Raw genomic sequence first — 12672 nt, 5'->3', positions numbered from 1 at the left:
AGAAGACTTAAACTCACAATCTCTGGCTTGGGAGGTCAGTTTTTTAGGCATCCATCGAACTCTGGGTTATGGCAGTTTTTATATTTCTGTTTGCTGAAAACAAACTGGATAGAAGAGGATGGTTTCGATCCATAAATCACTGGGTTAACTGCCCAGCATACTTCCACTTTATCACTCCACTTTAAGGCACCCCAAAATAATACTTGAACTCACAATACATGGATTAGGAGGCCAGTGTCTTAGGCCACTGTGGCACTGTGTGATCAGCATGACCTATACGAACTGATAGAAGCAGATAAAAAAAAAGAATCACGAAGGGCACAGAGAGATGCCCATGAAAGTATCCTTTTTTAATCCCTATTTGCACTTCATTTCTAAAAATACAATGGCTTCAACATCTTTGTTACATGAACTCTCTTCTTCTTTCCCAAACTGCCTTCATCCACCCCAGATGGGACTCGAACCCACAATCCCTGGCTTAGAAGGCCAGTGCCTTATCCATTAGGCCACTGGGGTACTTGCCAAAACTTACCTTGATAGCAGAGAGTGATTTCGATCCATCGACCTCTGGGTGACGGGGCCATCACGCTTCCGCTGCGCCTCTGTAATCAGTGTGACCTATACAAACTGACAGAAGCAGTCAAACAAAGAATCACAGAGGGATCTGAGACATGCCCATGAAATTATGCTATTTTTTATTTATGTTTGCAATTCATTTCTAAAAATAAAATGGATTGCAGAGGATGGTTTCGATCCATAGACCTCTGGGATATGGGCCCAGCACGCTTCCGCTGGGACACTCTGCTTTCATCCGCCACTGATAAGACTTACACTCACAATCCCTGGCTTGGGAGGCCAGTTTTTTAGGCCACTGGGGCATGGTGTAATCAGCATGACCTATACGAACTGATAGAAACAGTAAAAAATTAGAATGACGAAGGACACTGAGACATGCCCATGATATTTAGCTTTTTTTGATCGCTGGTTGCAATTAATTTCTAAAAATAAAGATTGTTAGCAGAGGATGGTTTCCATCCATAGACCTCTGGGTTATGGGCCCAGCATGCTTCCGCTGGGACACTCTGTTTTCAGCCACCCCTGAGAAGACTTAAACTCACAATCTCTGGCTTGGGAGGTCAGTTTTTTAGGCATTCCATCGACCTCTGGGTTATGGCAGTTTTTATATTTCTGTTTGCTGAAAACAAACTGGATAGAAGAGGATGGTTTCGATCCATAAATCACTGGGTTAACTGCCCAGCATACTTCCACTTCATCACTCCACTTTAAGGCACCCCAAAATAATACTTGAACTCACAATACATGGATTAGGAGGCCAGTTTCTTAGGCCACTGTGGCACTGTGTGATCAGCATGACCTATACGAACTGATAGAAGCAGATAAAAAAAAAGAATCACGAAGGGCACAGAGAGATGCCCATGAAAGTATCCTTTTTTTAATCCCTATTTGCACTTCATTTCTAAAAATACGATGGATTCAACATCTTTGTTACATGAACTCTCTTCTTCTTTCCCAAACTGCCTTCATCCACCCCAGATGGGACTCGAGCCCACAATCCCTGGCTTAGAAGGCCAGTGCCTTATCCATTAGGCCACTGGGGTACTTGCCAAAACTGATCATGATAGCAGAGAGTGATTTCGATCCATCGACCTCTGGGTTACGGGGCCATCACGCTTCCGCTGCGCCTCTGTAATCAGTGTGACCTATACAAACTGACAGAAGCAGTCAAACAAAGAATCACAGAGGGAACTGAGACATGCCCATGATATTTAGCTTTTTTTGATCGCTGGTTGCAATTAATTTCAAAAAATAAAGATTGTTAGCAGAGGATGGTTTCATTCATAGACCTCTGGGTTATGGGCCCAGCACGTTGACGCAGCGCCACTCTGCTTCATCCCGCATAGGGCATTGAGACATGCCATTGATATTATGCTTTTTTTAATCCCTGGTTGCAGTTTAATTTCTGAAAATTAAAATGGATCACAGAGAATGGTTTCGATCCATAGACCTCTGGGTTATGGGCCCAGCACGCTTCCGCTGGGACACTCTGTTTTCAGCCACCCCTGAGAAGACTTACACTCACAATCCCTGGCATGGGAGGCCATTTTTTTAGGCATCTGGGGCATGGTGTTATAGCATGACCTATACGAACTTATAGAAACAGTAAAAAAAAGAATCACGTAGGGCACTGAGACAAGCCCATGATATTTTGCTTTTTTTGATCGCTGGTTGCAATTAATTTGTAAAAATAAAAATTGCAAGCTGAGTATGGCTTCAGTTCATCGACCTCTGGGCCCAGCACGTTTCCCCAGCACCGCTCTGCTTCAACCCACCCCAGAAGGGACTCGAAACCTCAATCCCTGGCTTGGGAGGCCAGTGCCTTATCCATTAGGCCACTGGGGTACTTTCCAAAACTTATCTTGATAGCAGAGAGTGATTTCAATCCATCGACCTCTGGGTTACGGGGCCATCACGCTTCCGCTGTGCCTCTGTAATCAGTGTGACCTATACAAACTGACAGAAGCAGTCAAACAAAGAATCACAGAGGGAACTGAGACACGCCATGAAATTATGCTATTTTTTATTTATGTTTGCAATTCATTTCTAAAAATAAAAATGGATTGCAGAGGATGGTTTCGATCCATAGACCTCTGGGATATGGGCCCAGCACGCTTCCGCTGGGACACTCTGCTTTCATCCGCCACTGATAAGACTTACACTCACAATCCCTGGCTTGGGAGGCCAGTTTTTTAGGCCACTGGGGCATGGTGTAATCAGCATGACCTATACGAACTGATAGAAACAGTAAAAAAATTTGAATGACGAAGGGCACTGAGACATGCCCATGATATTTAGCTTTTTTTGATCGCTGGTTGCAATTAATTTCAAAAATAAAGATTGTTAGCAGAGGATGGTTTCATTCATAGACCTCTGGGTTATGGGCCCAGCACGTTGACGCAGCGCCACTCTGCTTCATCCCGCATAGGGCATTGAGACATGCCATTGATATTATGCTTTTTTTAATCCCTGGTTGCAGTTTAATTTCTGAAAATTAAAATGGATCGCAGAGAATGGTTTCGATCTATAGGCCTCTGGGTTATGGGCCCAGCACGCTTCCGCTGGGACACTCTGTTTTCAGCCACCCCTGAGAAGACTTAAACTCACAATCCCTGGCATGGGAGGCCATTTTTTTAGGCATCTGGGGCATGTTGTTATAGCATGACCTATACGAACTTATAGAAACAGTAAAAAAAAGAATCACGTAGGGCACTGAGACAAGCCCATGATATTTTGCTTTTTTTGATCGCTGGTTGCAATTAATTTGTAAAAATAAAAATTGCAAGCTGAGGACGGCTTCAGTTCATCGACCTCTGGGCCCAGCACGTTTCCACAGCACTGCTCTGCTTCAAACCACCCCAGAAGGGACTCGAACCCTCAATCCCTGGCTTAGGAGGCCAGTGCCTTATCCATTAGGCCACTGGGGTACTTGCCAAACTTACCTTGATAGCAGAGAGTGATTTCGATCCATCGACATCTGGGTTACGGGGCCATCACGCTTCCGCTGCGCCTCTGTAATCAGTGTGACCTATACAAACTGACAGAAGCAGTCAAACAAAGAATCACAGAGGGAACTGAGACATGCCCATGAATTATGCTATTTTTTATTTATGTTTGCAATTAATTTCTAAAAATAAAAATGGATTGCAGAGGATGGTTTCGATCCATAGACCTCTGGGTTAGGGGCCCAGCACGCTTCCGCTGGGACACTCTGCTTTCATCCGCCACTGATAAGACTTACACTCACAATCCCTGGCTTGGGAGGCCAGTTTTTTAGGCCACTGGGGCATGGTGTAATCAGCATGACCTATACGAACTGATAGAAACAGTAAAAAATTAGAATGACGAAGGGCACTGAGACATGCCCATGATATTTAGCTTTTTTTGATCGCTGGTTGCAATTAATATCTAAAAATAAATATTGTTAGCAGAGGATGGTTTCCATCCATAGACCTCTGGGTTATGGGCCAGCATGCTTCCGCTGGGACACTCTGTTTTCAGCCACCCCTGAGAAGACTTAAACTCACAATCTCTGGCTTGGGAGGTCAGTTTTTTAGGCATCCATCGACCTCTGGGTTATGGCAGTTTTTATATTTCTGTTTGCTGAAAACAAACTGGATAGAAGAGGATGGTTTCGATCCATAAATCACTGGGTTAACTGCCCAGCATACTTCCACTTCATCACTCCACTTTAAGGCACCCCAAAATAATACTTGAACTCACAATACATGGATTAGGAGGCCAGTTTCTTAGGCCACTGTGGCACTGTGTGATCAGCATGACCTATACGAACTGATAGAAGCAGATAAAAAAAAGAATCACGAAGGGCACAGAGAGATGCCCATGAAAGTATCCTTTTTTTAATCCCTATTTGCACTTCATTTCTAAAAATACAATGGCTTCAACATCTTAGTTACATGAACTCTCTTCTTCTTTCCCAAACTGCCTTCATCCACCCCAGATGGGACTCGAACCCACAATCCCTGGCTTAGAAGGCCAGTGCCTTATCCATTAGGCCACTGGTGTACTAGCCAAAGCCTATCTTGATAGCAGAGAGTGATTTCATTCCATCGACCTCTGGGTTACGGGGCCATCACGCTTCCGCTGCGCCTATTGTAATCAGTGTGACCTATACAAACTGACAGAAGCAGTCAAACAAAGAATCACAGAGGGAACTGAGACATGCCCATGAAATTATGCTATTTTTTATTTATGTTTGCAATTCATTTCTAAAAATAAAAATGGATTGCAGAGGATGGTTTCGATCCATAGACCTCTGGGATATGGGCCCAGCACGCTTCCGCTGGGACACTCTGCTTTCATCCGCCACTGATAAGACTTACACTCACAATCCCTGGCTTGGGAGGCCAGTTTTTTAGGCCACTGGGGCATGGTGTAATCAGCATGACCTATACGAACTGATAGAAACAGTAAAAAAATTGAATGACGAAGGGCACTGAGACATGCCCATGATATTTAGCTTTTTTTGATCGCTGGTTGCAATTAATATTCTAAAAATAAGATTGTTAGCAGAGGATGGTTTCCATCCATAGACCTCTGGGTTATGGGCCCAGCATGCTTCCGCTGGGACACTCTGTTTTCAGCCACCCCTGAGAAGACTTAAACTCACAATCTCTGGCTTGGGAGGTCAGTTTTTTAGGCATCCATCGACCTCTGGGTTATGGCAGTTTTTATATTTCTGTTTGCTGAAAACAAACTGGATAGAAGAGGATGGTTTCGATCCATAAATCACTGGGTTAACTGCCCAGCATACTTCCACTTCATCACTCCACTTTAAGGCACCCCAAAATAATACTTGAACTCACAATACATGGATTAGGAGGCCAGTTTCTTAGGCCACTGTGGCACTGTGTGATCAGCATGACCTATACGAACTGATAGAAGCAGATAAAAAAAAAGAATCACGAAGGGCACAGAGAGATGCCCATGAAAGTATCCTTTTTTAATCCCTATTTGCACTTCATTTCTAAAAATACAATGGCTTCAACATCTTTGTTACATGAACTCTCTTCTTCTTTCTTCCCAAACTGCCTTCATCCACCCCAGATGGGACTCGAACCCACAATCCCTGGCTTAGAAGGCCAGTGCCTTATCCATTAGGCCACTGGGGTACTTGCCAAAACTACCTTGATAGCAGAGAGTGATTTCGATCCATCGACCTCTGGGTTACGGGGCCATCACGCTTCCGCTGCGCCTCTGTAATCAGTGTGACCTATACAAACTGACAGAAGCAGTCAAACAAAGAATCACAGAGGGAACTGAGACATGCCCATGAAATTATGCTATTTTTATTTATGTTTGCAATTCATTTCTAAAAATAAAAATGGATTGCAGAGGATGGTTTCGATCCATAGACCTCTGGGTTATGGGCCCAGCACGCTTCCGCTGGGACACTCTGCTTTCATCCGCCACTGATAAGACTTACACTCACAATCCCTGGCTTGGGAGGCCAGTTTTTTAGGCCACTGGGGCATGGTGTAATCAGCATGACCTATACGAACTGATAGAAACAGTAAAAAATTAGAATGACGAAGGGCACTGAGACATGCCCATGATATTTAGCTTTTTTTGATCGCTGGTTGCAATTAATTTCTAAAATAAAGATTGTTAGCAGAGGATGGTTTCCATCCATAGACCTCTGGGTTATGGGCCCAGCATGCTTCCGCTGGGACACTCTGTTTTCAGCCACCCCTGAGAAGACTTAAACTCACAATCTCTGGCTTGGGAGGTCAGTTTTTTAGGCATCCATCGACCTCTGGGTTATGGCAGTTTTTATATTTCTGTTTGCTGAAAACAAACTGGATAGAAGAGGATGGTTTCGATCCATAAATCACTGGGTTAACTGCCCAGCATACTTCCACTTCATCACTCCACTTTAAGGCACCCCAAAATAATACTTGAACTCACAATACATGGATTAGGAGGCCAGTTTCTTAGGCCACTGTGGCACTGTGTGATCAGCATGACCTATACGAACTGATAGAAGCAGATAAAAAAAAGAATCACGAAGGGCACAGAGAGATGCCCATGAAAGTATCCTTTTTTTAATCCCTATTTGCACTTCATTTCTAAAAATACAATGGCTTCAACATCTTTGTTACATGAACTCTCTTCTTCTTTCCCAAACTGCCTTCATCCACCCCAGATGGGACTCGAACCCACAATCCCTGGCTTAGAAGGCCAGTGCCTTATCCATTAGGCCACTGGGGTACTTGCCAAAACTTACCTTGATAGCAGAGAGTGATTTCGATCCATCGACCTCTGGGTTACGGGGCCATCACGCTTCCGCTGCGCCTCTGTAATCAGTGTGACCTATACAAACTGACAGAAGCAGTCAAACAAAGAATCACAGAGGGAACTGAGACATGCCCATGAAATTATGCTATTTTTTATTTATGTTTGCAATTCATTTCTAAAAATAAAAATGGATTGCAGAGGATGGTTTCGATCCATAGACCTCTGGGTTATGGGCCCAGCATGCTTCCGCTGGGACACTCTGCTTTCATCCGCCACTGATAAGACTTACACTCACAATCCCTGGCTTGGGAGGCCAGTTTTTTAGGCCACTGGGGCATGGTGTAATCAGCATGACCTATACGAACTGATAGAAACAGTAAAAAATTAGAATGACGAAGGACACTGAGACATGCCCATGATATTTAGCTTTTTTTGATCGCTGGTTGCAATTAATTTCTAAAAATAAAGATTGTTAGCAGAGGATGGTTTCCATCCATAGACCTCTGGGTTATGGGCCCAGCATGCTTCCGCTGGGACACTCTGTTTTCAGCCACCCCTGAGAAGACTTAAACTCACAATCTCTGGCTTGGGAGGTCAGTTTTTTAGGCATCCATCGACCTCTGGGTTATGGCAGTTTTTATATTTCTGTTTGCTGAAAACAAACTGGATAGAAGAGGATGGTTTCGATCCATAAATCACTGGGTTAACTGCCCAGCATACTTCCACTTCATCACTCCACTTTAAGGCACCCCAAAATAATACTTGAACTCACAATACATGGATTAGGAGGCCAGTTTCTTAGGCCACTGTGGCACTGTGTGATCAGCATGACCTATACGAACTGATAGAAGCAGATAAAAAAAAGAATCACGAAGGGCACAGAGAGATGCCCATGAAAGTATCCTTTTTTTAATCCCTATTTGCACTTCATTTCTAAAAATACAATGGCTTCAACATCTTTGTTACATGAACTCTCTTCTTCTTTCCCAAACTGCCTTCATCCACCCCAGATGGGACTCGAACCCACAATCCCTGGCTTAGAAGGCCAGTGCCTTATCCATTAGGCCACTGGGGTACTTGCCAAAACTTACCTTGATAGCAGAGAGTGATTTCGATCCATCGACATCTGGGTTACGGGGCCATCACGCTTCCGCTGCGCCTCTGTAATCAGTGTGACCTATACAAACTGACAGAAGCAGTCAAACAAAGAATCACAGAGGGAACTGAGACATGCCCATGAAATTATGCTATTTTTTATTTATGTTTGCAATTCATTTCTAAAAATAAAAATGGATTGCAGAGGATGGTTTCGATCCATAGACCTCTGGGTTATGGGCCCAGCACGCTTCCGCTGGGACACTCTGCTTTCATCCGCCACTGATAAGACTTACACTCACAATCCCTGGCTTGGGAGGCCAGTTTTTTAGGCCACTGGGGCATGGTGTAATCAGCATGACCTATACGAACTGATAGAAACAGTAAAAAATTAGAATGACGAAGGACACTGAGACATGCCCATGATATTTAGCTTTTTTTGATCGCTGGTTGCAATTAATTTCTAAAAATAAAGATTGTTAGCAGAGGATGGTTTCCATCCATAGACCTCTGGGTTATGGGCCCAGCATGCTTCCGCTGGGACACTCTGTTTTCAGCCACCCCTGAGAAGACTTAAACTCACAATCTCTGGCTTGGGAGGTCAGTTTTTTAGGCATCCATCGACCTCTGGGTTATGGCAGTTTTTATATTTCTGTTTGCTGAAAACAAACTGGATAGAAGAGGATGGTTTCGATCCATAAATCACTGGGTTAACTGCCCAGCATACTTCCACTTCATCACTCCACTTTAAGGCACCCCAAAATAATACTTGAACTCACAATACATGGATTAGGAGGCCAGTTTCTTAGGCCACTGTGGCACTGTGTGATCAGCATGACCTATACGAACTGATAGAAGCAGATAAAAAAAAGAATCACGAAGGGCACAGAGAGATGCCCATGAAAGTATCCTTTTTTTAATCCCTATTTGCACTTCATTTCTAAAAATACAATGGCTTCAACATCTTTGTTACATGAACTCTCTTCTTCTTTCCCAAACTGCCTTCATCCACCCCAGATGGGACTCGAACCCACAATCCCTGGCTTAGAAGGCCAGTGCCTTATCCATTAGGCCACTGGGGTACTTGCCAAAACTTACCTTGATAGCAGAGAGTGATTTCGATCCATCGACCTCTGGGTTACGGGGCCATCACGCTTCCGCTGCGCCTCTGTAATCAGTGTGACCTATACAAACTGACAGAAGCAGTCAAACAAAGAATCACAGAGGGAACTGAGACATGCCCATGAAATTATGCTATTTTTTATTTATGTTTGCAATTCATTTCTAAAAATAAAAATGGATTGCAGAGGATGGTTTCGATCCATAGACCTCTGGGTTAGGGGCCCAGCACGCTTCCGCTGGGACACTCTGCTTTCATCCGCCACTGATAAGACTTACACTCACAATCCCTGGCTTGGGAGGCCAGTTTTTTAGGCCACTGGGGCATGGTGTAATCAGCATGACCTATACGAACTGATAGAAACAGTAAAAAAATTAGAATGACGAAGGGACACTGAGACATGCCCATGATATTTAGCTTTTTTTGATCGCTGGTTGCAATTAATTTCTAAAAATAAAGATTGTTAGCAGAGGATGGTTTCCATCCATAGACCTCTGGGTTATGGGCCCAGCATGCTTCCGCTGGGACACTCTGTTTTCAGCCACCCCTGAGAAGACTTAAACTCACAATCTCTGGCTTGGGAGGTCAGTTTTTTAGGCATCCATCGACCTCTGGGTTATGGCAGTTTTTATATTTCTGTTTGCTGAAAACAAACTGGATAGAAGAGGATGGTTTCGATCCATAAATCACTGGGTTAACTGCCCAGCATACTTCCACTTCATCACTCCACTTTAAGGCACCCCAAAATAATACTTGAACTCACAATACATGGATTAGGAGGCCAGTTTCTTAGGCCACTGTGGCACTGTGTGATCAGCATGACCTATACGAACTGATAGAAGCAGATAAAAAAAAGAATCACGAAGGGCACAGAGAGATGCCCATGAAAGTATCCTTTTTTTAATCCCTATTTGCACTTCATTTCTAAAAATACAATGGCTTCAACATCTTTGTTACATGAACTCTCTTCTTCTTTCCCAAACTGCCTTCATCCACCCCAGATGGGACTCGAACCCACAATCCCTGGCTTAGAAGGCCAGTGCCTTATCCATTAGGCCACTGGGGTACTTGCCAAAACTTACCTTGATAGCAGAGAGTGATTTCGATCCATCGACCTCTGGGTTACGGGGCCATCACGCTTCCGCTGCGCCTCTGTAATCAGTGTGACCTATACAAACTGACAGAAGCAGTCAAACAAAGAATCACAGAGGGAACTGAGACATGCCCATGAAATTATGCTATTTTTTATTTATGTTTGCAATTCATTTCTAAAAATAAAAATGGATTGCAGAGGATGGTTTCGATCCATAGACCTCTGGGATATGGGCCCAGCACGCTTCCGCTGGGACACTCTGCTTTCATCCGCCACTGATAAGACTTACACTCACAATCCCTGGCTTGGGAGGCCAGTTTTTTAGGCCACTGGGGCATGGTGTAATCAGCATGACCTATACGAACTGATAGAAACAGTAAAAAATTAGAATGACGAAGGACACTGAGACATGCCCATGATATTTAGCTTTTTTTGATCGCTGGTTGCAATTAATTTCTAAAAATAAAGATTGTTAGCAGAGGATGGTTTCCATCCATAGACCTCTGGGTTATGGGCCCAGCATGCTTCCGCTGGGACACTCTGTTTTCAGCCACCCCTGAGAAGACTTAAACTCACAATCTCTGGCTTGGGAGGTCAGTTTTTTAGGCATCCATCGACCTCTGGGTTATGGCAGTTTTTATATTTCTGTTTGCTGAAAACAAACTGGATAGAAGAGGATGGTTTCGATCCATAAATCACTGGGTTAACTGCCCAGCATACTTCCACTTCATCACTCCACTTTAAGGCACCCCAAAATAATACTTGAACTCACAATACATGGATTAGGAGGCCAGTTTCTTAGGCCACTGTGGCACTGTGTGATCAGCATGACCTATACGAACTGATAGAAGCAGATAAAAAAAAAGAATCACGAAGGGCACAGAGAGATGCCCATGAAAGTATCCTTTTTTTAATCCCTATTTGCACTTCATTTCTAAAAATACAATGGCTTCAACATCTTTGTTACATGAACTCTCTTCTTCTTTCCCAAACTGCCTTCATCCACCCCAGATGGGACTCGAACCCACAATCCCTGGCTTAGAAGGCCAGTGCCTTATCCATTAGGCCACTGGGGTACTTGCCAAAACTTACCTTGATAGCAGAGAGTGATTTCGATCCATCGACCTCTGGGTTACGGGGCCATCACGCTTCCGCTGCGCCTCTGTAATCAGTGTGACCTATACAAACTGACAGAAGCAGTCAAACAAAGAATCACAGAGGGAACTGAGACATGCCCATGAAATTATGCTATTTTTTATTTATGTTTGCAATTCATTTCTAAAAATAAAAATGGATTGCAGAGGATGGTTTCGATCCATAGACCTCTGGGTTAGGGGCCCAGCACGCTTCCGCTGGGACACTCTGCTTTCATCCGCCACTGATAAGACTTACACTCACAATCCCTGGCTTGGGAGGCCAGTTTTTTAGGCCACTGGGGCATGGTGTAATCAGCATGACCTATACGAACTGATAGAAACAGTAAAAAATTAGAATGACGAAGGACACTGAGACATGCCCATGATATTTAGCTTTTTTTGATCGCTGGTTGCAATTAATTTCTAAAAATAAAGATTGTTAGCAGAGGATGGTTTCCATCCATAGACCTCTGGGTTATGGGCCCAGCATGCTTCCGCTGGGACACTCTGTTTTCAGCCACCCCTGAGAAGACTTAAACTCACAATCTCTGGCTTGGGAGGTCAGTTTTTTAGGCATCCATCGACCTCTGGGTTATGGCAGTTTTTATATTTCTGTTTGCTGAAAACAAACTGGATAGAAGAGGATGGTTTCGATCCATAAATCACTGGGTTAACTGCCCAGCATACTTCCACTTCATCACTCCACTTTAAGGCACCCCAAAATAATACTTGAACTCACAATACATGGATTAGGAGGCCAGTTTCTTAGGCCACTGTGGCACTGTGTGATCAGCATGACCTATACGAACTGATAGAAGCAGATAAAAAAAAAGAATCACGAAGGGCACAGAGAGATGCCCATGAAAGTATCCTTTTTTTAATCCCTATTTGCACTTCATTTCTAAAAATACAATGGCTTCAACATCTTTGTTACATGAACTCTCTTCTTCTTTCCCAAACTGCCTTCATCCACCCCAGATGGGACTCGAACCCACAATCCCTGGCTTAGAAGGCCAGTGCCTTATCCATTAGGCCACTGGGGTACTTGCCAAAACTTACCTTGATAGCAGAGAGTGATTTCGATCCATCGACCTCTGGGTTACGGGGCCATCACGCTTCCGCTGCGCCTCTGTAATCAGTGTGACCTATACAAACTGACAGAAGCAGTCAAACAAAGAATCACAGAGGGAACTGAGACATGCCCATGAAATTATGCTATTTTTTATTTATGTTTGCAATTCATTTCTAAAAATAAAAATGGATTGCAGAGGATGGTTTCGATCCATAGACCTCTGGGATATGGGCCCAGCACGCTTCCGCTGGGACACTCTGCTTTCATCCGCCACTGATAAGACTTACACTCACAATCCCTGGCTTGGGAGGCCAGTTTTTTA

The 12672-nt window shown here is 43.9% G+C and overlaps 12 non-coding genes across 12 annotated transcripts; all 12 read right to left on the bottom strand.

Annotated features, from left to right (window-relative positions):
* Window positions 1–443: 443 nt before the first annotated feature.
* trnar-ucu (transfer RNA arginine (anticodon UCU)) lies at window positions 444–516 on the bottom strand. Its single transcript has one exon. It is a non-coding gene; the product is annotated as a tRNA-Arg (tRNA).
* A 1030-nt stretch (window positions 517–1546) lies between these two features.
* Window positions 1547–1619, bottom strand: trnar-ucu (transfer RNA arginine (anticodon UCU)). The gene has a single exon. It is a non-coding gene; the product is annotated as a tRNA-Arg (tRNA).
* Window positions 1620–2348: 729 nt separating this feature from the next.
* Window positions 2349–2421, bottom strand: trnag-ccc (transfer RNA glycine (anticodon CCC)). Its single transcript has one exon. It is a non-coding gene; the product is annotated as a tRNA-Gly (tRNA).
* A 1009-nt stretch (window positions 2422–3430) lies between these two features.
* trnar-ccu (transfer RNA arginine (anticodon CCU)) lies at window positions 3431–3503 on the bottom strand. Its single transcript has one exon. It is a non-coding gene; the product is annotated as a tRNA-Arg (tRNA).
* Window positions 3504–4529: 1026 nt separating this feature from the next.
* trnar-ucu (transfer RNA arginine (anticodon UCU)) lies at window positions 4530–4602 on the bottom strand. Its single transcript has one exon. It is a non-coding gene; the product is annotated as a tRNA-Arg (tRNA).
* A 1033-nt stretch (window positions 4603–5635) lies between these two features.
* trnar-ucu (transfer RNA arginine (anticodon UCU)) lies at window positions 5636–5708 on the bottom strand. Its single transcript has one exon. It is a non-coding gene; the product is annotated as a tRNA-Arg (tRNA).
* A 1026-nt stretch (window positions 5709–6734) lies between these two features.
* Window positions 6735–6807, bottom strand: trnar-ucu (transfer RNA arginine (anticodon UCU)). The gene has a single exon. It is a non-coding gene; the product is annotated as a tRNA-Arg (tRNA).
* Window positions 6808–7836: 1029 nt separating this feature from the next.
* trnar-ucu (transfer RNA arginine (anticodon UCU)) lies at window positions 7837–7909 on the bottom strand. The gene has a single exon. It is a non-coding gene; the product is annotated as a tRNA-Arg (tRNA).
* Window positions 7910–8938: 1029 nt separating this feature from the next.
* Window positions 8939–9011, bottom strand: trnar-ucu (transfer RNA arginine (anticodon UCU)). Its single transcript has one exon. It is a non-coding gene; the product is annotated as a tRNA-Arg (tRNA).
* Window positions 9012–10042: 1031 nt separating this feature from the next.
* On the bottom strand, window positions 10043–10115 carry trnar-ucu (transfer RNA arginine (anticodon UCU)). Its single transcript has one exon. It is a non-coding gene; the product is annotated as a tRNA-Arg (tRNA).
* A 1030-nt stretch (window positions 10116–11145) lies between these two features.
* Window positions 11146–11218, bottom strand: trnar-ucu (transfer RNA arginine (anticodon UCU)). Its single transcript has one exon. It is a non-coding gene; the product is annotated as a tRNA-Arg (tRNA).
* A 1030-nt stretch (window positions 11219–12248) lies between these two features.
* On the bottom strand, window positions 12249–12321 carry trnar-ucu (transfer RNA arginine (anticodon UCU)). Its single transcript has one exon. It is a non-coding gene; the product is annotated as a tRNA-Arg (tRNA).
* Window positions 12322–12672: the final 351 nt, after the last annotated feature.

Source organism: Salmo trutta, unplaced genomic scaffold (genome assembly GCF_901001165.1).
Source record: "Salmo trutta unplaced genomic scaffold, fSalTru1.1, whole genome shotgun sequence".
Taxonomy (NCBI): domain Eukaryota; kingdom Metazoa; phylum Chordata; class Actinopteri; order Salmoniformes; family Salmonidae; genus Salmo; species Salmo trutta.
This window is presented reverse-complemented; position numbering and strand designations above follow the sequence as displayed.